The sequence below is a fragment of the Carassius gibelio genome, chromosome A3 (assembly GCF_023724105.1).
Source record: "Carassius gibelio isolate Cgi1373 ecotype wild population from Czech Republic chromosome A3, carGib1.2-hapl.c, whole genome shotgun sequence".
Taxonomy (NCBI): domain Eukaryota; kingdom Metazoa; phylum Chordata; class Actinopteri; order Cypriniformes; family Cyprinidae; genus Carassius; species Carassius gibelio.
The window spans coordinates 878,556-902,491 of NC_068373.1; the positions used below are offsets into that span (position 1 = coordinate 878,556).

Below are 23,936 nucleotides of genomic sequence, written 5' to 3' on the forward strand. Positions count from 1 at the left end.
TTCTGCTTTGTGTTTGCAGCAAATGATAAATCTTGTTTATTGCCTAGACGCTTCTCTAGGAATGCTCTCAACTCCTTAAAGAAAGAAGTATGATTTTCCTGTTTTTCCCAGAAAAATACATGTGGCGATGCTGCCGTAGCTGAGCCCGATATATGATCATTTTCATACGCCAGTGTTTTGCATTCACTAATCAGAATTTCCTCAGTGACATCTCCTTCCAGTGTCCTTGCCAGAACTGCTCTGTAATCTGCACCTGTAAAAGGAGCATACTTTGTGTGTGATTGCAGAATAGTTACAAATTTACTAGGATTCTGTGGAGAAGGCAAACTTTTACAGATTGCTTCCATATCTGTCATTTTTACTGGTTTCACCCCTATCGCATTTCCCGATCTCATCCACACCATTGCACTCTGAGTTTTGGGAGTTTCCTTTGTCTCTACCTTTGTCTCTTTGAAAGTACCTGACTTTTCAGTAACATGACTGTTGCGCGGTGGCGCTGTGGGTAGGCGAGGAGTGCAGAAGGGCGGTGGCTTGTCTTGTGGAAAGCTGTTTTGCTTAGCCACAAAGGCAAGTACCTTTTTCTTTTCTGGTCCTTGATCCCAGACCTTTTTCAGATCCTTCTAAACATTATAACTTTTAGTCATATATTTATAATCCCAAGTGGGATCGCCCCACCCCTCAAAAATTAGACTTTTAGCTAATTCCATACCCTCATCAGTGAATGAACCCTCTCTCGGATACGGAGTTTCAATTTGTGGTTGCATACTCTCTGACCATCCTGCTATGTCACTTACAAAAGGTTCCGTATAAAACCCTTGATTGTTTCTGAACATAAAATCAATTGGTGTCTCTTCTGGTAATGGTCTTGACTTTGAACCCCCCATCTTCCACTTAATAGCAGCGCAAATTATAGTGTTTAGGCAGTGATAAGCAAGCAAATTTGCAATTCAAAATTCTTCTATACTCTTTTGCCCAACCTTAACTGTGATTCCATGTATTGTATTGTGACCTTGGGTGATTTTTCTAGGTTTTGACTTACACAAAGCTTTCGCCCTGATCGTCACTAGATCACCTTCTTTTGTTTGGGTGTTTCCTATAGTTTTGGGCTCTCGCCAAACCAAGTTCGGGTCGCCCCTAAAACACCTTTCTTTTGGGTCACAATATTTCAACATGTAATAACAATTGTTAATTGATTTCCACAATATGGATTTTAATTAAATTTCACTCCCCAAATTAAATCAATTTCCGCGATGGTTCAAATACTTAGAATTCGCAATACGCAACCGTGATCAAAAGTACAGTGTGGCCAGTACTGCACATCCAATCACTCTACGCTAATAGTCAATTGACTACTGTTGCCAGCCGTAGTGTAACAACAATGGAAAGCTTAATTCCACTAGCAATTAGTGATTACAACTCCTTCCCGTGTCTTTACGGGGAACGCGGGATAATTTTTACATTAATCCCCTACTAGGATCCTACAGAGGGTAAGCGCTATATTTCTTTTAAGAAATATACGAAAACACTTACCCCCTTTTTTATGTAGGTCCGCCTGATTCACCGGTGCGTCTTTTTCTCTTGATCTCCTGATCTCGGGATGTTTCACTCCCTGGTTCTTAGGAGATTCCCCCCTTTCGCGGACGAGCCCCCAGCTGTAAGAATAAATTGTATATTCTTGCCTTCGAGATCATAAATATTATTTTGGTTCAGGTTGGGTTATCTGAGCAGAGAAGAGCAGGTACCCGGGAACCAAGAATGAGTCACACAAGTGGTGTAGTTCATTCTAAGCTCAACTTTATTGTACAAGGGGTGCTACTTTTATAGGGAAATGAAACAACGTAATGTCTGGCAGATATTTAGCTGATCAAGCATAACACACTGCATTGAGCAACACCATGAATATAGAGTAAGGTTCAAAGGAATACATCATACTGTTATCACACAATGTCCTGTATCACAAGATGTGTTCACGTACTCGAGCAGAATCTCACAATTATATAAGTAGGAATGAAAACCCAAAAGCTTACAGCACCTGGTATTCCCAGGCGGTCTCCCATCCAAGCACTAACCAGGCCAATACCTGCTAAGATTAAGAGATCGGGCATTGGCTCTTTTTTTTTAAGATTATTATATAATTAGTAATAAATTTCCAATAATATTAGAGCACCTGGTATTACCAGGGGGTCTCCCATCCAAACACTACACAGGTCCATGACTGCTAAGATTCAAAGAATGGGCATTGACTCTTTTTTTTTCAAGATTATTATATAATTTGTGAAAAATTTCCAAAAATCTTAAAGCAACTGGTATTACCAGGGGGTCTCCCATCCAATTACTAACCAGGCCCAAACCTGCTTAGCTTCCGAGCTCAGACATGATCTGGCATAGCCAGGGTGGTATGGCCATAAGCGAAGAGTGCTGCAAAGAGAGAGCTATTTAAAGATCAGCCAATCTAATCGCCGGTACATTATACAGGACCAAACCTGCTTAGCTTCCGAGAGCAGACGAGATCAGGCATAGCCAGGTTGTTACGGTCGCAAGCGAAGGATACTGCAAAGAGAGGACTATTTAAAGATCAGCCAATCAAATCGCCCATACATTATATAAGTAGGAATGAAAACCCAAAAGCTTACAGCACCTGGTATTCCGAGGCGGTCTCCCATCCAAGCACTAACCAGGCCAATACCTGCTAAGATTAAGAGATCGGGCATTGGCTCTTTTTTTAAGATTATTATATAATTAGTAATAAATTTCCAATAATATTAGAGCACCTGGTATTACCAGGGGGTCTCCCATCCAAACACTACACAGGTCCATGACTGCTAATATTCAAAGAATGGGCATTGACTCTTTTTTTTTCAAGATTATTATGTAATTTGTGAAAAATTTACAAAAATCTTAAAGCAACTGGTATTACCAGGGGGTCTCCCATCCAATTACTAACCAGGCCCAAACCTGCTTAGCTTTCAAGCTCAGACATGATCTGGCATAGCCAGGGTGGTATGGCCATAAGCGAAGACTGCTGCAAAGAGAGAGCTATTTAAAGATCAGCCAATCTAATCGCCGGTACATTATACAGGACCAAACCTGCTTAGCTTCCGAGAGCAGACGAGATCAGGCATAGCCAGGTTGTTACGGTCGCAAGCGAAGGATACTGCAAAGAGAGGACTATTTAAAGATCAGCCAATCAAATCGCCCATACATTATATAAGTAGGAATGAAAACCCAAAAGCTTACAGCACCTGGTATTCCCAGGCGGTCTCCCATCCAAGCACTAACCAGGCCAATACCTGCTAAGATTAAGAGATCGGGCATTGGCTCTTTTTTTTAAGATTATTATATAATTAGTAATAAATTTCCAATAATATTAGAGCACCTGGTATTACCAGGGGGTCTCCCATCCAAACACTACACAGGTCCATGACTGCTAAGATTCAAAGAATGGGCATTGACTCTTTTTTTTTTCAAGATTATTATATAATTTGTGAAAAATTTACAAAAATCTTAAAGCAACTGGTATTACCAGGGGGTCTCCCATCCAATTACTAACCAGGCCCAAACCTGCTTAGCTTCCGAGCTCAGACATGATCTGGCATAGCCAGAGTGGTATGGCCATAAGCGAAGACTGCTGCAAAGAGAGAGCTATTTAAAGATCAGCCAATCTAATCGCCGGTACATTATACAGGACCAAACCTGCTTAGCTTCCGAGAGCAGACGAGATCAGGCATAGCCAGGTTGTTACGGTCGCAAGCGAAGGATACTGCAAAGAGAGGACTATTTAAAGATCAGCCAATCAAATCGCCCATACATTATATAAGTAGGAATGAAAACCCAAAAGCTTACAGCACCTGGTATTCCGAGGCGGTCTCCCATCCAAGCACTAACCAGGCCAATACCTGCTAAGATTAAGAGATCGGGCATTGGCTCTTTTTTTAAGATTATTATATAATTAGTAATAAATTTCCAATAATATTAGAGCACCTGGTATTACCAGGGGGTCTCCCATCCAAACACTACACAGGTCCATGACTGCTAAGATTCAAAGAATGGGCATTGACTCTTTTTTTTTTCAAGATTATTATATAATTTGTGAAAAATTTACAAAAATCTTAAAGCAACTGGTATTACCAGGGGGTCTCCCATCCAATTACTAACCAGGCCCAAACCTGCTTAGCTTTCGAGCTCAGACATGATCTGGCATAGCCAGGGTGGTATGGCCATAAGCGAAGACTGCTGCAAAGAGAGAGCTATTTAAAGATCAGCCAATCTAATCGCCGGTACATTATATAAGTAGGAAAGAAAACCCTAAAGCTTAAAGCACCTGGTATTCCCAGGCGGTCTCCCATCCAAGCACTAAACAGGTCCATACCTCCTAAGATTCAAAGATTGGGCATTTACTCTTTTTTTTTTTTTTTTTTTTTGCAAGATTATTATGTAATTAGTAAAAATTGCCAAAAATATTACAGCAACTGGTATTTCCCGGCCGTCTTCCATCCAAGTACTAACCAGGCAAAACCTGCTATTATTCAGAGATCGGGCATTGACTTTTTTTTTTTTTTTCAAGATTATTATATAATTTGTGAAAAATTTCCAAAAATCTTAAAGCAACTGGTATTACCACAGTGTCTCCCATCCAATTACTAACCAGGCCCATACCTGCTAAGATTCAGATATGGGGCATTGACTCCTTTCTTTTTTTCTTGCAAGATTATTATATAATTTGTGAAAAATTTCCAAAAATCTTAAAGCAACTGGTATTACCAGGGGGTCTCCCATCCAATTACTAACCAGGCCGAAACCTGCTTAGCTTCCGAGCTCAGACATGATCTGGCATAGCCAGGGTGGAATGGCCATAAGCGAAGACTGCTGCAGAGAGAGAGCTATTTAAAGATCAGCCAATCTAATCGCCGGTACATTATACAGGACCAAACCTGCTTAGCTTCCGAGCTCAGACATGATCTGGCATAGCGAGGGTGGTATGGCCATAAGCGAAGACTGCTGCAAAGAGAGAGCTATTTAAAGATCAGTCAATCTAATCGCCGGTACATTATATAAGTAGGAAAGAAAACCCTAAAGCTTAAAGCACCTGGTATTCCCAGGCGGTCTCCCATCCAAGCACTAACCAGGCCAATAACTGCTAAGATTAAGAGATCGGGCATTGACTCTTTTTTTTTTTTTTTTTTTTTTTTTTTTTAAAGATTATTATATAATTAGTAATAAATTTCCAATAATATTAGAGCACCTGGTTTTCCGAGGCGGTCTCCCATCCAAACACTAAACAGGTCCATAGCTGCTAAGATTCAAAGATTGGGCATTTACTCTTTTTTTTTTTTTTTTTTTGCAAGATTATTATGTAATTAGTAAAAATTGCCAAAAATATTACAGCAACTGGTATTTCCCGGCCGTCTTCCATCCAAGTACTAACCAGGCAAAACCTGCTATTATTCAGAGATCGGGCATTGACTTTTTTTTTTTTTTTTTCAAGATTATTATATAATTTGTGAAAAATTTCCAAAAATCTTAAAGCAACTGGTATTACCACAGTGTCTCCCATCCAATTACTAACCAGGCCCATACCTGCTAAGATTCAGATATGGGGCATTGACTCCTTTCTTTTTTTCTTGCAAGATTATTATATAATTTGTGAAAAATTTCCAAAAATCTTAAAGCAACTGGTATTACCAGGGGGTCTCCCATCCAATTACTAACCAGGCCCATACCTGCTAAGATTCAGATATGGGGCATTGACTCCTTTCTTTTTTTCTTGCAAGATTATTATATAATTTGTGAAAAATTTCCAAAAATCTTAAAGCAACTGGTATTACCAGGGGGTCTCCCATCCAATTACTAACCAGGCCGAAACCTGCTTAGTTTCCGAGCTCAGACATGATCTGGCATAGCCAGGGTGGTATGGCCATAAGCGAAGACTGCTGCAAAGAGAGAGCTATTTAAAGATCAGTCAATCTAATCGCCGGTACATTATATAAGTAGGAAAGAAAACCCTAAAGCTTAAAGCACCTGGTATTCCCAGGCGGTCTCCCATCCAAGCACTAACCAGGCCAATACCTGCTAAGATTAAGAGATCGGGCATTGACTCTTTTTTTTTTTTTTTTTTTTTTAAGATTATTATATAATTAGTAATAAATTTCCAATAATATTAGAGCACCTGGTATTCCGAGGTGGTCTCCCATCCAGACACTAAACAGGTCCATGACTGCTAAGATTCAAAGAATGGGCATTGACTCTTTTTTTTTTTCAAGATTATTATATAATTTGTGAAAAATTTACAAAAATCTTAAAGCAACTGGTATTACCAGGGGGTCTCCCATCCAATTACTAACCAGGCCCAAACCTGCTTAGCTTCCGAGCTCAGACATGATCTGGCATAGCCAGGGTGGTATGGCCATAAGCGAAGACTGCTGCAAAGAGAGAGCTATTTAAAGATCAGCCAATCTAATCGCCGGTACATTATACAGGACCAAACCTGCTTAGCTTCCGAGAGCAGACGAGATCAGGCATAGCCAGGTTGTTACGGTCGCAAGCGAAGGATACTGCAAAGAGAGGACTATTTAAAGATCAGCCAATCAAATCGCCCATACATTATATAAGTAGGAATGAAAACCCAAAAGCTTACAGCACCTGGTATTCCCAGGCGGTCTCCCATCCAAGCACTAACCAGGCCAATACCTGCTAAGATTAAGAGATCGGGCATTGGCTCTTTTTTTTTAAGATTATTATATAATTAGTAATAAATTTCCAATAATATTAGAGCACCTGGTATTACCAGGGGGTCTCCCATCCAAACACTACACAGGTCCATGACTGCTAAGATTCAAAGAATGGGCATTGACTCTTTTTTTTTTTCAAAATTATTATATAATTTGTGAAAAATTTACAAAAATCTTAAAGCAACTGGTATTACCAGGGGGTCTCCCATCCAATTACTAACCAGGCCCAAACCTGCTTAGCTTCCGAGCTCAGACATGATCTGGCATAGCCAGGGTGGTATGGCCATAAGCGAAGACTGCTGCAAAGAGAGAGCTATTTAAAGATCAGCCAATCTAATCGCCGGTACATTATACAGGACCAAACCTGCTTAGCTTCCGAGAGCAGACGAGATCAGGCATAGCCAGGTTGTTTCGGTCGCAAGCGAAGGATACTGCAAAGAGAGGACTATTTAAAGATCAGCCAATCAAATCGCCCATACATTATATAAGTAGGAATGAAAACCCAAAAGCTTACAGCACCTGGTATTCCGAGGCGGTCTCCCATCCAAGCACTAACCAGGCCAATACCTGCTAAGATTAAGAGATCGGGCATTGGCTCTTTTTTTAAGATTATTATATAATTAGTAATAAATTTCCAATAATATTAGAGCACCTGGTATTACCAGGGGGTCTCCCATCCAAACACTACACAGGTCCATGACTGCTAAGATTCAAAGAATGGGCATTGACTCTTTTTTTTTTCAAGATTATTATATAATTTGTGAAAAATTTACAAAAATCTTAAAGCAACTGGTATTACCAGGGGGTCTCCCATCCAATTACTAACCAGGCCCAAACCTGCTTAGCTTCCGAGCTCAGACATGATCTGGCATAGCCAGGGTGGTATGGCCATAAGCAAAGACTGCTGCAAAGAGAGAGCTATTTAAAGATCAGCCAATCTAATCGCCGGTACATTATACAGGACCAAACCTGCTTAGCTTCCGAGAGCAGACGAGATCAGGCATAGCCAGGTTGTTACGGTCGCAAGCGAAGGATACTGCAAAGAGAGGACTATTTAAAGATCAGCCAATCAAATCGCCCATACATTATATAAGTAGGAATGAAAACCCAAAAGCTTACAGCACCTGGTATTCCGAGGCGGTCTCCCATCCAAGCACTAACCAGGCCAATACCTGCTAAGATTAAGAGATCGGGCATTGGCTCTTTTTTTAAGATTATTATATAATTAGTAATAAATTTCCAATAATATTAGAGCACCTGGTATTACCAGGGGGTCTCCCATCCAAACACTACACAGGTCCATGACTGCTAAGATTCAAAGAATGGGCATTGACTCTTTTTTTTTTTCAAAATTATTATATAATTTGTGAAAAATTTACAAAAATCTTAATGCAACTGGTATTACCAGGGGGTCTCCCATCCAATTACTAACCAGGCCCAAACCTGCTTAGCTTCCGAGCTCAGACATGATCTGGCATAGCCAGGGTGGTATGGCCATAAGCGAAGACTGCTGCAAAGAGAGAGCTATTTAAAGATCAGCCAATCTAATCGCCGGTACATTATACAGGACCAAACCTGCTTAGCTTCCGAGAGCAGACGAGATCAGGCATAGCCAGGTTGTTACGGTCGCAAGCGAAGGATACTGCAAAGAGAGGACTATTTAAAGATCAGCCAATCAAATCGCCCATACATTATATAAGTAGGAATGAAAACCCAAAAGCTTACAGCACCTGGTATTCCGAGGCGGTCTCCCATCCAAGCACTAACCAGGCCAATACCTGCTAAGATTAAGAGATCGGGCATTGGCTCTTTTTTTAAGATTATTATATAATTAGTAATAAATTTCCAATAATATTAGAGCACCTGGTATTACCAGGGGGTCTCCCATCCAAACACTACACAGGTCCATGACTGCTAAGATTCAAAGAATGGGCATTGACTCTTTTTTTTTTCAAGATTATTATATAATTTGTGAAAAATTTACAAAAATCTTAAAGCAACTGGTATTACCAGGGGGTCTCCCATCCAATTACTAACCAGGCCCAAACCTGCTTAGCTTTCGAGCTCAGACATGATCTGGCATAGCCAGGGTGGTATGGCCATAAGCGAAGACTGCTGCAAAGAGAGAGCTATTTAAAGATCAGCCAATCTAATCGCCGGTACATTATACAGGACCAAACCTGCTTAGCTTCCGAGAGCAGACGAGATCAGGCATAGCCAGGTTGTTACGGTCGCAAGCGAAGGATACTGCAAAGAGAGGACTATTTAAAGATCAGCCAATCAAATCGCCCATACATTATATAAGTAGGAATGAAAACCCAAAAGCTTACAGCACCTGGTATTCCCAGGCGGTCTCCCATCCAAGCACTAACCAGGCCAATACCTGCTAAGATTAAGAGATCGGGCATTGGCTCTTTTTTTTAAGTTTATTATATAATAAGTAATAAATTTCCAATAATATTAGAGCACCTGGTATTACCAGGGGGTCTCCCATCCAAACACTACACAGGTCCATGACTGCTAAGATTCAAAGAATGGGCATTGACTCTTTTTTTTTTTCAAGATTATTATATAATTTGTGAAAAATTTACAAAAATCTTAAAGCAACTGGTATTACCAGGGGGTCTCCCATCCAATTACTAACCAGGCCCAAACCTGCTTAGCTTCCGAGCTCAGACATGATCTGGCATAGCCAGGGTGGTATGGCCATAAGCAAAGACTGCTGCAAAGAGAGAGCTATTTAAAGATCAGCCAATCTAATCGCCGGTACATTATACAGGACCAAACCTGCTTAGCTTCCGAGAGCAGACGAGATCAGGCATAGCCAGGTTGTTACGGTCGCAAGCGAAGGATACTGCAAAGAGAGGACTATTTAAAGATCAGCCAATCAAATCGCCCATACATTATATAAGTAGGAATGAAAACCCAAAAGCTTACAGCACCTGGTATTCCGAGGCGGTCTCCCATCCAAGCACTAACCAGGCCAATACCTGCTAAGATTAAGAGATCGGGCATTGGCTCTTTTTTTAAGATTATTATATAATTAGTAATAAATTTCCAATAATATTAGAGCACCTGGTATTACCAGGGGGTCTCCCATCCAAACACTACACAGGTCCATGACTGCTAAGATTCAAAGAATGGGCATTGACTCTTTTTTTTTTCAAGATTATTATATAATTTGTGAAAAATTTACAAAAATCTTAAAGCAACTGGTATTACCAGGGGGTCTCCCATCCAATTACTAACCAGGCCCAAACCTGCTTAGCTTTCGAGCTCAGACATGATCTGGCATAGCCAGGGTGGTATGGCCATAAGCGAAGACTGCTGCAAAGAGAGAGCTATTTAAAGATCAGCCAATCTAATCGCCGGTACATTATATAAGTAGGAAAGAAAACCCTAAAGCTTAAAGCACCTGGTATTCCCAGGCGGTCTCCCATCCAAGTACTAAACAGGTCCATACCTCCTAAGATTCAAAGATTGGGCATTTACTCTTTTTTTTTTTTTTTTTTTGCAAGATTATTATGTAATTAGTAAAAATTGCCAAAAATATTACAGCAACTGGTATTTCCCGGCCGTCTTCCATCCAAGTACTAACCAGGCAAAACCTGCTATTATTCAGAGATCGGGCATTGACTTTTTTTTTTTTTTTTTCAAGATTATTATATAATTTGTGAAAAATTTCCAAAAATCTTAAAGCAACTGGTATTACCACAGTGTCTCCCATCCAATTACTAACCAGGCCCATACCTGCTAAGATTCAGATATGGGGCATTGACTCCTTTCTTTTTTTCTTGCAAGATTATTATATAATTTGTGAAAAATTTCCAAAAATCTTAAAGCAACTGGTATTACCAGGGGGTCTCCCATCCAATTACGAACCAGGCCGAAACCTGCTTAGCTTCCGAGCTCAGACATGATCTGGCATAGCCAGGGTGGAATGGCCATAAGCGAAGACTGCTGCAGAGAGAGAGCTATTTAAAGATCAGCCAATCTAATCGCCGGTACATTATACAGGACCAAACCTGCTTAGCTTCCGAGAGCAGACGAGATCAGGCATAGCCAGGTTGTTACGGTCGCAAGCGAAGGATACTGCAAAGAGAGGACTATTTAAAGATCAGCCAATCAAATCGCCCATACATTATATAAGTAGGAATGAAAATCCAAAAGCTTACAGCACCTGGTATTCCGAGGCGGTCTCCCATCCAAGCACTAACCAGGCCAATACCTGCTAAGATTAAGAGATCGGGCATTGGCTCTTTTTTTTAAGATTATTATATAATTAGTAATAAATTTCCAATAATATTAGAGCACCTGGTATTACCAGGGGGTCTCCCATCCAAACACTACACAGGTCCATGACTGCTAAGATTCAAAGAATGGGCATTGACTCTTTTTTTTTTCAAGATTATTATATAATTTGTGAAAAATTTACAAAAATCTTAAAGCAACTGGTATTACCAGGGGGTCTCCCATCCAATAACTAACCAGGCCCAAACCTGCTTAGCTTCCGAGCTGAGACATGATCTGGCATAGCCAGGGTGGTATGGCCATAAGCGAAGACTGCTGCAAAGAGAGAGCTATTTAAAGATCAGCCAATCTAATCGCCGGTACATTATATAAGTAGGAAAGAAAACCCTAAAGCTTAAAGCACCTGGTATTCCCAGGCGGTCTCCCATCCAAGCACTAACCAGGCCAATACCTGCTAAGATTAAGAGATCGGGCATTGACTCTTTTTTTTTTAAGATTATTATATAATTAGTAATAAATTTCCAATAATATTAGAGCACCTGGTTTTCCGAGGCGGTCTCCCATCCAAGCACTAAACAGGTCCATACCTCCTAAGATTCAAAGATTGGGCATTTACTCTTTTTTTTTTTTTTTTTTTTTGCAAGATTATTATGTAATTAGTAAAAATTGCCAAAAAAATTACAGCAACTGGTATTTCCCGGCCGTCTATCATCCAAGTACTAACCAGGCAAAACCTGCTATTATTCAGAGATCGGGCATTGACTTTATTTTTTTTTTTCAAGATTATTATATAATTTGTGAAAAATTTCCAAAAATCTTAAAGCAACTGGTATTACCAGGGTGTCTCCCATCCAATTACTAACCAGGCCCATACCTGCTAAGATTCAGATATGGGGCATTGACTCCTTTCTTTTTTTCTTGCAAGATTATTATATAATTTGTGAAAAATTTCCAAAAATCTTAAAGCAACTGGTATTACCAGGGGGTCTCCCATCCAATTACTAACCAGGCCGAAACCTGCTTAGTTTCCGAGCTCAGACATGATCTGGCATAGCCAGGGTGGTATGGCCATAAGCGAAGACTGCTGCAAAGAGAGAGCTATTTAAAGATCAGTCAATCTAATCGCCGGTACATTATATAAGTAGGAAAGAAAACCCTAAAGCTTAAAGCACCTGGTATTCCCAGGCGGTCTCCCATCCAAGCACTAACCAGGCCAATACCTGCTAAGATTAAGAGATCGGGCATTGACTCTTTTTTTTTTTTTTTTTTTTTTTAAGATTATTATATAATTAGTAATAAATTTCCAATAATATTAGAGCACCTGGTATTCCGAGGTGGTCTCCCATCCAGACACTAAACAGGTCCATGACTGCTAAGATTCAAAGAATGGGCATTGACTCTTTTTTTTTTTCAAGATTATTATATAATTTGTGAAAAATTTACAAAAATCTTAAAGCAACTGGTATTACCAGGGGGTCTCCCATCCAATTACTAACCAGGCCCAAACCTGCTTAGCTTCCGAGCTCAGACATGATCTGGCATAGCCAGGGTGGTATGGCCATAAGCGAAGACTGCTGCAAAGAGAGAGCTATTTAAAGATCAGCCAATCTAATCGCCGGTACATTATACAGGACCAAACCTGCTTAGCTTCCAAAAGCAGACGAGATCAGGCATAGCCAGGTTGTTACGGTCGCAAGCGAAGGATACTGCAAAGAGAGGACTATTTAAAGATCAGCCAATCAAATCGCCCATACATTATATAAGTAGGAATGAAAACCCAAAAGCTTACAGCACCTGGTATTCCGAGGCGGTCTCCCATCCAAGCACTAACCAGGCCAATACCTGCTAAGATTAAGAGATCGGGCATTGGCTCTTTTTTTAAGATTATTATATAATTAGTAATAAATTTCCAATAATATTAGAGCACCTGGTATTACCAGGGGGTCTCCCATCCAAACACTACACAGGTCCATGACTGCTAAGATTCAAAGAATGGGCATTGACTCTTTTTTTTTCCAAGATTATTATATAATTTGTGAAAAATTTACAAAAATCTTAAAGCAACTGGTATTACCAGGGGGTCTCCCATCCAATTACTAACCAGGCCCAAACCTGCTTAGCTTTCGAGCTCAGACATGATCTGGCATAGCCAGGGTGGTATGGCCATAAGCGAAGACTGTTGCAAAGAGAGAGCTATTTAAAGATCAGCCAATCTAATCGCCGGTACATTATATAAGTAGGAAAGAAAACCCTAAAGCTTAAAGCACCTGGTATTCCCAGGCGGTCTCCCATCCAAGTACTAAACAGGTCCATACCTCCTAAGATTCAAAGATTGGGCATTTACTCTTTTTTTTTTTTTTTTTTTGCAAGATTATTATGTAATTAGTAAAAATTGCCAAAAATATTACAGCAACTGGTATTTCCCGGCCGTCTTCCATCCAAGTACTAACCAGGCAAAACCTGCTATTATTCAGAGATCGGGCATTGACTTTTTTTTTTTTTTTTCAAGATTATTATATAATTTGTGAAAAATTTCCAAAAATCTTAAAGCAACTGGTATTACCACAGTGTCTCCCATCCAATTACTAACCAGGCCCATACCTGCTAAGATTCAGATATGGGGCATTGACTCCTTTCTTTTTTTCTTGCAAGATTATTATATAATTTGTGAAAAATTTCCAAAAATCTTAAAGCAACTGGTATTACCAGGGGGTCTCCCATCCAATTACTAACCAGGCCGAAACCTGCTTAGCTTCCGAGCTCAGACATGATCTGGCATAGCCAGGGTGGAATGGCCATAAGCGAAGACTGCTGCAGAGAGAGAGCTATTTAAAGATCAGCCAATCTAATCGCCGGTACATTATACAGGACCAAACCTGCTTAGCTTCCGAGCTCAGACATGATCTGGCATAGCGAGGGTGGTATGGCCATAAGCGAAGACTGCTGCAAAGAGAGAGCTATTTAAAGATCAGTCAATCTAATCGCCGGTACATTATATAAGTAGGAAAGAAAACCCTAAAGCTTAAAGCACCTGGTATTCCCAGGCGGTCTCCCATCCAAGCACTAACCAGGCCAATACCTGCTAAGATTAAGAGATCGGGCATTGACTCTTTTTTTTTTTTTTTTTTTTTTTTTTTTAAAGATTATTATATAATTAGTAATAAATTTCCAATAATATTAGAGCACCTGGTTTTCCGAGGCGGTCTCCCATCCAAACACTAAACAGGTCCATAGCTGCTAAGATTCAAAGATTGGGCATTGACTCTTCTTGTTTCAAGATAATTATATAATTAGTACAAATTTCCAAAAATATTACAGCAAATGGTATTCCGAGGCGGTCTCCCATCCAAGCACTAAACAGGTCCATACCTCCTAAGATTCAAAGATTGGGCATTTACTCTTTTTTTTTTTTTTTTTTTGCAAGATTATTATGTAATTAGTAAAAATTGCCAAAAATATTACAGCAACTGGTATTTCCCGGCCGTCTTCCATCCAAGTACTAACCAGGCAAAACCTGCTATTATTCAGAGATCGGGCATTGACTTTTTTTTTTTTTTTTTTTCAAGATTATTATATAATTTGTGAAAAATTTCCAAAAATCTTAAAGCAACTGGTATTACCACAGTGTCTCCCATCCAATTACTAACCAGGCCCATACCTGCTAAGATTCAGATATGGGGCATTGACTCCTTTCTTTTTTTCTTGCAAGATTATTATATAATTTGTGAAAAATTTCCAAAAATCTTAAAGCAACTGGTATTACCAGGGGGTCTCCCATCCAATTACTAACCAGGCCCATACCTGCTAAGATTCAGATATGGGGCATTGACTCCTTTCTTTTTTTCTTGCAAGATTATTCTATAATTTGTGAAAAATTTACAAAAATCTTAAAGCAACTGGTATTACCAGGGGGTCTCCCATCCAATTACTAACCAGGCCCAAACCTGCTTAGCTTCCGAGCTCAGACATGATCTGGCATAGCCAGGGTGGTATGGCCATAAGCGAAGACTGCTGCAAAGAGAGAGCTATTTAAAGATCAGCCAATCTAATCGCCGGTACATTATACAGGACCAAACCTGCTTAGCTTCCGAGAGCAGACGAGATCAGGCATAGCCAGGTTGTTACGGTCGCAAGCGAAGGATACTGCAAAGAGAGGACTATTTAAAGATCAGCCAATCAAATCGCCCATACATTATATAAGTAGGAATGAAAACCCAAAAGCTTACAGCACCTGGTATTCCCAGGCGGTCTCCCATCCAAGCACTAACCAGGCCAATACCTGCTAAGATTAAGAGATCGGGCATTGGCTCTTTTTTTAAGATTATTATATAATTAGTAATAAATTTCCAATAATATTAGAGCACCTGGTATTACCAGGGGGTCTCCCATCCAAACACTACACAGGTCCATGACTGCTAAGATTCAAAGAATGGGCATTGACTCTTTTTTTTTTCAAGATTATTATATAATTTGTGAAAAATTTACAAAAATCTTAAAGCAACTGGTATTACCAGGGGGTCTCCCATCCAATTACTAACCAGGCCCAAACCTGCTTAGCTTTCGAGCTCAGACATGATCTGGCATAGCCAGGGTGGTATGGCCATAAGCGAAGACTGCTGCAAAGAGAGAGCTATTTAAAGATCAGCCAATCTAATCGCCGGTACATTATACAGGACCAAACCTGCTTAGCTTCCGAGAGCAGACGAGATCAGGCATAGCCAGGTTGTTACGGTCGCAAGCGAAGGATACTGCAAAGAGAGGACTATTTAAAGATCAGCCAATCAAATCGCCCATACATTATATAAGTAGGAATGAAAACCCAAAAGCTTACAGCACCTGGTATTCCCAGGCGGTCTCCCATCCAAGCACTAACCAGGCCAATACCTGCTAAGATTAAGAGATCGGGCATTGGCTCTTTTTTTTAAGATTATTATATAATAAGTAATAAATTTCCAATAATATTAGAGCACCTGGTATTACCAGGGGGTCTCCCATCCAAACACTACACAGGTCCATGACTGCTAAGATTCAAAGAATGGGCATTGACTCTTTTTTTTTTTCAAGATTATTATATAATTTGTGAAAAATTTACAAAAATCTTAAAGCAACTGGTATTACCAGGGGGTCTCCCATCCAATTACTAACCAGGCCCAAACCTGCTTAGCTTCCGAGCTCAGACATGATCTGGCATAGCCTTTTTTTTTTTTTTTTTTTTTTTTATTAAGAAATTTCAATCAATAAAATACAATAGATTAAACACAATCAATAGAAATTACATAACATTGACTTTACACATCTCTACATTACACATCTTTCCTTTACATAGATAATTTAAAAAACTCTTCCACTTTCTGGCAAACTCCACATTAAATTCTTTAAAACACAACATACTTTTGGGGTAAAAACATCATAAAAAGAGTCTAACATATTTACACCTTTAAAGTAAACATACAGTCTTTCAATATATAATTCTGTTTTTCTTTTAAACACACTCCAAACATCCAACACAATTTTTTCCTTTTTAGCCAAAGTTCTTCTGTCCCATATTGCACTTTTCATTAGCATTACACACAGATTAATGAAACTTTTGTTTTTACACTTTTTTTCCCAACCAAACATGACAACTCTGTTCCATTCCATTATATTTTCATCCCACTCCTCAGTCACATCTTTAATTAAACATTTACATTTCCTTAAAAAGTCGTCCAACTCTCTACAATGTAAAAACATATGTAAAATCCCCTCTTCCTCTTCCTGGCACACTTTACACAGAGCATTTTCTTCCATTCCTATTTTATTTAAAATTACATCAGTAAAAACCACTTTATGCCTTATAAAATACTCCAAACATTCCAATTTAGTTTCCACACATTTCCCCGTCATGTTTCTCCATATACACTCTTTTTTTAAATCTTTGAATTTCTGCACCCAGTATCCATTTACAATCGGCTCTTTAAAAACATCATCTCTAAAAGCACAATAAATCATTTTCACAGTACATTCCTTAAAATCATACATTTTTTCCCCAAACTTCACATGAATGCATTTCTCTTTTGGCTCTCCTTCCATACTTTCTATTCTTTTTATCCACTCTTTAGGTATTGCATTTTTTATGATTTCATATTTATTTTTTATTTCTTGTTCACTGTAATCCTCCTTTGCCTCCTCCATTGCATCTACAATAAATTGTGTCGGTAAAAACCCTTCTTTAAATTCATACAAAACATCTCTCACTCTTGTTATCCCCACATCCATCCATTTCTTTAAAAACAATTCTTTGTCTTGTTTTAAAATGTTTTTGTTTAAAAACAGAGGTTGATTTAAAATGTTTTCTCTCCCATGTGGATCATACTCTACTCTGTCTAAAAATTTTCCCCAGGCACTAAACATTTCCCTATAAAACTCTGGTAAGCACTCTGTCATCCAATTCTTAGTTTTCATCCATAAAATCCCATCCCCCATGTTAAAATCCCCACATTTGTTTAAAAAATATTCCATTGTCTTTTTCTATGCTGCTTTGTGACCATCATCTAGATATTTTTTTACTATTTTAACTCTTAAGCTATTTTTTCTCTGTTCAACATCAATTAATCCCACCCCCCCTTTCCCTACTTCTCCTATTAATGTACTGTATGCAATTCTTGACGGTTTACCATTCCATAAAAAATCTAAAAAACATTTTTTCAACCTTTTCTCCACCCACACTGGCATAGCAGTCACATATAAAACATACCACAACTTTGACACCATTAACACATTTAAAATTAAAACCTTCCCTTTCAAACTTAAAGTCCTCAATTTCCAAAAATTTAACCTTCTTTCAATTCCTCCTACTATTTCTTCCCACATTTTTTCTTTAACATTCCTTTCATCTTTTCCCATTAGAACACCTAAAATCCTTATTTCTTTTGTTTCTTTAAAATGAAAATAATCAGTTAAAACATTTACTCCTCCAAATCTCACATATATTGTTTTTTCTTCATTTAACTTGCCTCCTGATCCCCTACAAAACATCTGTACCACTTCCATTACTTTATTAACACTCTCTATATCCTTAACTATTATTGTTGTATCGTCTGCATATTGAAATATTTTTTCATTTCCCCCACTTCCTTCAATGTTCATCCCTCTTATGTCTTCATCTATTTTAACAGCTAATCCCAATGGTTCTGCAACTAAAGAATATAAAAGCGCCGATAATGGACATCCTTGTCTTATTGACCTAGTAATTTTAAAACATTCTGTTAAAAAACCGTTACACTGTATTCTTGTTATTGCTCCCCTGTATAAAATTGTAATCCACTTGACAAAATTATCCCCAAACCCGTACCTTCTTAAAATTCCAAATAAATAATCATGCTCCACTCTATCAAAGGCCTTTTCAAAATCCAAACTAATAACATATCCTTTTTTGTTTTTTTCTTTCATATATCTTATTCTATCTATTATACTTAAAGTTGTATCTGCTATATCTTTCCCTTTTACTCCATACACTTGATTTGTTTTAATTATGGTTGGCATTACCTCTTTCAATCTATTGGCTAAAACTTTTGTTAAAATTTTCAAATCTGTATTCAGCATTGTAATTGGTCTATAATTTTTTAGGTCTACTTTATCTCCTTTTCTTTTATATATCAACTTTATTAATCCCATCCCCATTCTCTGATTCATTTCCTCTTTTTTAAAAATGTCTTCATATACTTCTTTTAAAATACTAGTTAAAAAATCTTTAAAAACTATATAAAATTCACTCCCCAAACCATCTATACCTGGACTTTTATTTTTGTTTAATTCACTTATTGCTCTTTTTATCTCTTCTTCTCTTATCTCTTCATCACAGTCTTTTTTGTCTACATCTCCTACTGTTGTTTTTATTTGATTTAGTAACTCCAATTTCTCTTCTTCTTTCAACCCCTCAGTACTAAACAGATTTTCATAATATGCTTTTACTTCTTTTAATATTTCCTCATTTGTTTCCACCACTACACCATTTTCCCCTCTTATTTCTTTAATCATTCCAGCTTTCCCTCTTATTTTTTCTAGATCAAAGAAAAACTTTGTACATTTTTCACCCTCCACCGTATATTTAGCTTTACTCCTTAGTCTTGCACCTTCATATTTTTTCTCTTCCATGTCTTTCAATAATCCCTCCAATTCTTTTATTTTTTGTGTATCTTTCCCATTCTCATTTAATTCATTTTCCAATTTTTCTCTTATTTCTCTCTCCTTCTTCCTCTTACACATCTGTATTAATTTGCAATACTTTATTGTGAATTTTTTTACTAAATATTTAACATTTTCCCACCATATCCTTTTATCTTCACTGTACATTTCATTCTCCTTTTCTTTTTCAATAATTTCTTTAATACTTAACACATACTCCTCATTCTTCAAAACCTCTACATTTAAAACCCATACACCTGGCCCTCTTTTCACTGAACTCCAGTCTACTTGTATAAAAAGTGGTTTATGGTCACTTAAGCTTGATTCTACATATTTCATGTTACCAATAAAACCTTCAATGTTCCTTGTACACAAAATAAAATCAATCCTTGTCTTACACATAAAATTCCCTACTAATTGCCTCCTTGAATATTCTTTCTTTTCTTCATTTCTTTCTCTCCATACATCAATCATATTATTTTCTTCCATTAATAATTTCAGTTCTTTTCTTCCTTTATCATTTTTAAAAACCATTCCCTCACCAATTTCTAATTTACTGAAAACTGTATTAAAATCACCCATCATAATAACTTCTTTATGCTTTTTTAAAAAATCTCTTAATACATTAAAATATTCCTTCTTTTCAGTTTCTACAGTCGGTGCATGAATATTAACTACAATAACTTTTTTCTCCTCATACTCCATTTCAACCGCAATACATTTCCCATCTATGTCATTATATATTGTTTTACATGATACCCCACAGTTTTCTTTTATTAAAATCGCAACACCTCTTCCCAGCCTCCCATCACCATTGTTATAAAAAATCTCTCCACTCCACCTTTTTCTTATTTCAGTCATGTACTCTTCCCTCCAGTTAGTTTCTTGTAATAAAATCACATCCTCTCTTTTACACATTTCTTTCACCTTTTCAAATTTTCCTACATTTGAAAGCCCTCTAGCATTAAAAGTAACAATTCTTAAAAGCATAAAACATATAAAAACATGCATAAAACCCATAAACTCAGTCCATCTCCTCCAAACCTTTTAGCAGCTCATACTTATTTGCACACTCAATCCCATCTTCTTTAAGCATTCTTTTTCTTGCAGTATCAAGATTAGGTATTACCTTTACAGATCTTCTTCTTTTTGATGATTTCCCCTGCGTCTCCTCATTTTCTTTTCCTTGTTCACACTCTTTTGTAGCATCATAAATTTCTATCCCGTCCATCTCCTTTTGCACACTGTCCGTCACATCCATCGGTGTACATAAAATTCCCTCCTGTTGTGCATCACTCAGTACTTTATTCCTTTCATCAACCAGTTCCACATTATCCAAAGCATTTTGCAAGCTGTCTGTCAAATCCATCTGTGTCCAAATTCCCCCATCCTGTTGTGTTTGTATGATTGGTTCGGTACACTCTTTCTGTTGTTCTATATCCTTATTTAATTCCAGTCCTTCACCACGTACCCCTTCTCCAACGTCTCGCTGCTCGTTGTCTCTTTCATGCACCTGCCCGCCCACCTGCTGCTGCTCCTCCTCCTCACCCTGCATCCAACACTCACACTTATTTAAAACCAAATTGCACTCCGGGCACGTCACAGCATTGCAATTTCTCGCGAAATGGCCTCTCTCCTCGCATTTATGGCACGTGAACTCCGGGCAGTCCTTCACCACATGGTCTGGGCTCATGCACAGCCGACAAGTCTTAACCTGATGACTGTGCATCACCCGAAAATATTGTGGTCCCTCTGCCGTTTCTATTTTTGTGCTGTAAGGGAGGGAGGCCACCTCCTTCGGGAACCGCGCCTTTACGTATCTCGTCCCATCCTCAATGCTGGTGCCCGGATAAACACGCCGCTTTATTTTTGAAATTGGGGAAACCCCCCAAACCTCCAGTTTATTTAAAATCTCTTCATCAGCAAGGTAGACGGGCAGATGCATGAAAGAGACAACATAATCTCTGTTTTGCAGTTTCTTTATCTCACAGTTCACTCCTTTAATTAACAATCCCTCAGTCAGTTCATCACAAGTTTCTTCTTTTTCCATTGTCAGTTCATATTCCTTTCCTTGTCTTGGCCTCAGTGCTAAGATTTTACCATATCCACATTTGTCCGTCACCGCTTTAATAATATCCACAGCTCTCACTTCACTTACATTCTCCACATTCACAATCACAGTCGCCTCCTTTAAGTATTTCCTTTCACCAATTGTATATCTTGCATCTTGATTTTTACCGTGTCCTGCTCGTTGTCGATACTCCAGTCCAGTGTCGTTTGCCATGCGTCTCTCTCCAGCCAGTCCAGTGTTGTTTGCCATGCGTCGCTCTCCAGCCAATCCAGTGTTGTTTGCCATGCGTCTCTCTCCAGCCAGTCTGGTGTCGTTTGCCAAGCGTTTCTCTCCAGCCAGTCCAGTGTCGTTTGCCATGCGTGTCTCTCCAGCCAGTCCGGTTTCGTTTGCCATGCGTCTCTCTCCAGCCAGTCCAATGTCGTTTGCCAATAATCCATCCATTGTACAAAAACACAAAAAAAGAAAAAAATTAACCACCCTCCAGCCAGCAAGATGCTGCTGTTAGGTGGTTTAAAACTGAAAAACACACAAAAAATAAACTAAAAGTCCAAAAAAAACAACTCACAAAACAAACACTAACAGAAAAATCAAAATGGAGGAGAGCCTTCCTCTCCCAACTGCAGCCAACACTTCCTGTAGCTCTCTAGCGCCCTCAGGTTAGTATGGCCGTAAGCCAAGCAACTGGTATTACCAGGGGGTCTCCCATCCAATTACTAACCAGGCCCAAACCTGCTTAGCTTTCGAGCTCAGACATGATCTGGCATAGCCAGGGTGGTATGGCCATAAGCAAAGACTGCTGCAAAGAGAGAGCTATTTAAAGATCAGCCAATCTAATCGCCGGTACATTATACAGGACCAAACCTGCTTAGCTTCCGAGAGCAGACGAGATCAGGCATAGCCAGGTTGTTACGGTCGCAAGCGAAGGATACTGCAAAGAGAGGACTATTTAAAGATCAGCCAATCAAATCGCCCATACATTATATAAGTAGGAATGAAAACCCAAAAGCTTACAGCACCTGGTATTCCGAGGCGGTCTCCCATCCAAGCACTAACCAGGCCAATACCTGCTAAGATTAAGAGATCGGGCATTGGCTCTTTTTTTAAGATTATTATATAATTAGTAATAAATTTCCAATAATATTAGAGCACCTGGTATTACCAGGGGGTCTCCCATCCAAACACTACACAGGTCCATGACTGCTAAGATTCAAAGAATGGGCATTGACTCTTTTTTTTTTTCAAGATTATTATATAATTTGTGAAAAATTTACAAAAATCTTAAAGCAACTGGTATTACCAGGGGGTCTCCCATCCAATTACTAACCAGGCCCAAACCTGCTTAGCTTTCGAGCTCAGACATGATCTGGCATAGCCAGGGTGGTATGGCCATAAGCGAAGACTGCTGCAAAGAGAGAGCTATTTAAAGATCAGCCAATCTAATCGCCGGTACATTATATAAGTAGGAAAGAAAACCCTAAAGCTTAAAGCACCTGGTATTCCCAGGCGGTCTCCCATCCAAGTACTAAACAGGTCCATACCTCCTAAGATTCAAAGATTGGGCATTTACTCTTTTTTTTTTTTTTTTTTTGCAAGATTATTATGTAATTAGTAAAAATTGCCAAAAATATTACAGCAACTGGTATTTCCCGGCCGTCTTCCATCCAAGTACTAACCAGGCAAAACCTGCTATTATTCAGAGATCGGGCATTGACTTTTTTTTTTTTTTTTCAAGATTATTATATAATTTGTGAAAAATTTCCAAAAATCTTAAAGCAACTGGTATTACCACAGTGTCTCCCATCCAATTACTAACCAGGCCCATACCTGCTAAGATTCAGATATGGGGCATTGACTCCTTTCTTTTTTTCTTGCAAGATTATTATATAATTTGTGAAAAATTTCCAAAAATCTTAAAGCAACTGGTATTACCAGGGGGTCTCCCATCCAATTACGAACCAGGCCGAAACCTGCTTAGCTTCCGAGCTCAGACATGATCTGGCATAGCCAGGGTGGAATGGCCATAAGCGAAGACTGCTGCAGAGAGAGAGCTATTTAAAGATCAGCCAATCTAATCGCCGGTACATTATACAGGACCAAACCTGCTTAGCTTCCGAGAGCAGACGAGATCAGGCATAGCCAGGTTGTTACGGTCGCAAGCGAAGGATACTGCAAAGAGAGGACTATTTAAAGATCAGCCAATCAAATCGCCCATACATTATATAAGTAGGAATGAAAATCCAAAAGCTTACAGCACCTGGTATTCCGAGGCGGTCTCCCATCCAAGCACTAACCAGGCCAATACCTGCTAAGATTAAGAGATCGGGCATTGGCTCTTTTTTTTTTAAGATTATTATATAATTAGTAATAAATTTCCAATAATATTAGAGCACCTGGTATTACCAGGGGGTCTCCCATCCAAACACTACACAGGTCCATGACTGCTAAGATTCAAAGAATGGGCATTGACTCTTTTTTTTTTCAAGATTATTATATAATTTGTGAAAAATTTACAAAAATCTTAAAGCAACTGGTATTACCAGGGGGTCTCCCATCCAATTACTAACCAGGCCCAAACCTGCTTAGCTTCCGAGCTCAGACATGATCTGGCATAGCCAGGGTGGTATGGCCATAAGCGAAGACTGCTGCAAAGAGAGAGCTATTTAAAGATCAGCCAATCTAATCGCCGGTACATTATACAGGACCAAACCTGCTTAGCTTCCGAG

At 38.8% G+C, this 23,936-nt stretch overlaps 19 pseudogenes; all 19 read right to left on the reverse strand.

Moving 5' to 3' along the window:
• Positions 1 to 2,291: 2,291 nt before the first annotated feature.
• On the reverse strand, positions 2,292 to 2,410 carry LOC127965535 (uncharacterized; annotated as a pseudogene).
• A 485-nt stretch (positions 2,411 to 2,895) lies between these two features.
• On the reverse strand, positions 2,896 to 3,014 carry LOC127964046 (uncharacterized; annotated as a pseudogene).
• A 487-nt stretch (positions 3,015 to 3,501) lies between these two features.
• On the reverse strand, positions 3,502 to 3,620 carry LOC127961463 (uncharacterized; annotated as a pseudogene).
• A 486-nt stretch (positions 3,621 to 4,106) lies between these two features.
• On the reverse strand, positions 4,107 to 4,225 carry LOC127961901 (uncharacterized; annotated as a pseudogene).
• Positions 4,226 to 5,803: 1,578 nt separating this feature from the next.
• On the reverse strand, positions 5,804 to 5,922 carry LOC127963459 (uncharacterized; annotated as a pseudogene).
• Positions 5,923 to 6,292: 370 nt separating this feature from the next.
• On the reverse strand, positions 6,293 to 6,411 carry LOC127965538 (uncharacterized; annotated as a pseudogene).
• A 489-nt stretch (positions 6,412 to 6,900) lies between these two features.
• Positions 6,901 to 7,019, reverse strand: LOC127965546 (uncharacterized; annotated as a pseudogene).
• A 486-nt stretch (positions 7,020 to 7,505) lies between these two features.
• On the reverse strand, positions 7,506 to 7,624 carry LOC127965554 (uncharacterized; annotated as a pseudogene).
• Positions 7,625 to 8,111: 487 nt separating this feature from the next.
• LOC127962827 (uncharacterized) lies at positions 8,112 to 8,230 on the reverse strand (annotated as a pseudogene).
• Positions 8,231 to 8,716: 486 nt separating this feature from the next.
• Positions 8,717 to 8,835, reverse strand: LOC127961907 (uncharacterized; annotated as a pseudogene).
• Positions 8,836 to 9,323: 488 nt separating this feature from the next.
• On the reverse strand, positions 9,324 to 9,442 carry LOC127965559 (uncharacterized; annotated as a pseudogene).
• Positions 9,443 to 9,928: 486 nt separating this feature from the next.
• Positions 9,929 to 10,047, reverse strand: LOC127961913 (uncharacterized; annotated as a pseudogene).
• A 1,889-nt stretch (positions 10,048 to 11,936) lies between these two features.
• LOC127963463 (uncharacterized) lies at positions 11,937 to 12,055 on the reverse strand (annotated as a pseudogene).
• A 371-nt stretch (positions 12,056 to 12,426) lies between these two features.
• Positions 12,427 to 12,545, reverse strand: LOC127965568 (uncharacterized; annotated as a pseudogene).
• Positions 12,546 to 13,031: 486 nt separating this feature from the next.
• On the reverse strand, positions 13,032 to 13,150 carry LOC127961918 (uncharacterized; annotated as a pseudogene).
• A 1,713-nt stretch (positions 13,151 to 14,863) lies between these two features.
• LOC127965572 (uncharacterized) lies at positions 14,864 to 14,982 on the reverse strand (annotated as a pseudogene).
• A 486-nt stretch (positions 14,983 to 15,468) lies between these two features.
• Positions 15,469 to 15,587, reverse strand: LOC127961923 (uncharacterized; annotated as a pseudogene).
• Positions 15,588 to 22,488: 6,901 nt separating this feature from the next.
• On the reverse strand, positions 22,489 to 22,607 carry LOC127961928 (uncharacterized; annotated as a pseudogene).
• A 1,121-nt stretch (positions 22,608 to 23,728) lies between these two features.
• Positions 23,729 to 23,847, reverse strand: LOC127965573 (uncharacterized; annotated as a pseudogene).
• Between the last annotated feature and the right edge of the window lie 89 nt (positions 23,848 to 23,936).